The sequence below is a fragment of the Myotis davidii genome, unplaced genomic scaffold, assembly GCF_000327345.1.
Source record: "Myotis davidii unplaced genomic scaffold, ASM32734v1 scaffold395, whole genome shotgun sequence".
Taxonomy (NCBI): domain Eukaryota; kingdom Metazoa; phylum Chordata; class Mammalia; order Chiroptera; family Vespertilionidae; genus Myotis; species Myotis davidii.
Window position 1 is genome coordinate 312,793 of NW_006287904.1, and position 1,613 is coordinate 314,405.

At 38.3% G+C, this 1,613-nt stretch overlaps 1 pseudogene; it reads right to left on the reverse strand.

The window, feature by feature from the left end:
* Positions 1–93: 93 nt before the first annotated feature.
* Positions 94–604, reverse strand: LOC102752650 (annotated as a pseudogene).
* Positions 605–1,613: the final 1,009 nt, after the last annotated feature.

Below are 1,613 nucleotides of genomic sequence, written 5' to 3' on the forward strand. Positions count from 1 at the left end.
AAACACACTGTAAGCTTGTCTCTTTGATACCAAGAAGATATTGTAATTCGAGCTTTAATATGTTTCCTACTAGATGCTTCTTTTCTGCTGCTTTTCATTCTTTTCCACATTTCATATCAGAAGTTTGGTACAGCCTTTAAAACTTCATTAACTGGAACAAATCCAGTGTCCACAGATTTCTTCTCAAAAGGCATGCTAACCCATCAGATAGCCTGGCAATTTCATTCTCATGAATACTCTAGCCAGGAAAGAAACTCAGTAGGACACAGAAGAACCCAATGAATAGAAGAAGAAATCTATGGAGTTTTGGAATGTTTGGAGCATTGGATCAGTCTAGGATTATAAAACCTAAACTTCCACTGTAAACAGGAAGCCGTATGTGAGTCCTTCCATAATATACTGGTATTGTCCATTTACCCTGTAGGCCATGTTCGCCAGTCATAGAGCCAACACTTGGAGGTTCAACAATAACATCATAAAGTAAGACACCACCACCAGAGTGTACACCGTCATGGCCAAGGGCATGTGCACGCAGGCCAGCTTCTTCAGCTTCAGGTTGGGGGCATTTCTGCTCTAAGAATGGGACTGGGTACAAAGTCTCCATGTTGGTGGTGGCAAGAGGAGCTCTTCATCTCAAGCTCCACATGCCACCCGGAAAACTAAACCAATTTATTATTAAAGCAAATTTAAATATGCTCTATTTAGTGACACAGGTTAGTAAAACTAAGTTCAAACAGGTTTTTTAAGACAATGACTATGCAGTCACTTGAAGACGGCCCAGCACCAGTCAACACTGAAGCTGCCATGTCTCACCCGTTCCCAGTTTACCAAATTGGATTGTAACTGGGGTCATGGAAGCCGTTTTGCCATCCCCTCTCTGGAAGGCAGCAGAACAAAGCGTAAACCCTAAAACGCTTGAGGCTGGGGATGACCACTCACTGATTTAGTAGTGGGGATGAGGGTTATCAGGGATAACCCTTGCTCCAGGCTCCATTTTTATTCCTACAGTTATGATACTGTTTTAAGAAGGTGAGGATTTAAAGGTTATAATTAAGAAAGATTGTTCTAAATTTGAAGTTGGTAGAAAGATGTGAGATAATATGATTTACTATTTTCTGAGAAATAATTGGTATTCCAAATAAAATACTGAGAACACATTTGACAAATCTTCAGTTACACCACCTTAAAAAAAGATACTCAACTAATAAAATGAAAAATGAAACACATAACTTAAATCATCCTGGACATTAAATTGTTTTTATAGAAGTAAAAAGGATGATAAATACTATGAACAACTGTATGTCCTGACCATTGTTTTGAGACACTTTTCCAAAAACCTGGTAAAATCTTGCAGTGAAATACTACAAATATTCCTGATTTTGGTGGAATAGTGCAATGTCAGGTAGAGACAATTCTTTGGTCTTCCTTTTGCTCCACAAGGGATATTTTATTGAGATTATTTATCATTCAAGAAACTGAAAGAAAGCGTTCTTAGATTACTTTGAAAGGTTTTTGCAGCACTCCCAACCCCAAAACAAAGACAATTATGTTGGTGTATAAGAATGTGCATCTGAAATCTGAAAAAGCCACTCTTGCTATGCTCTAGTGACTTT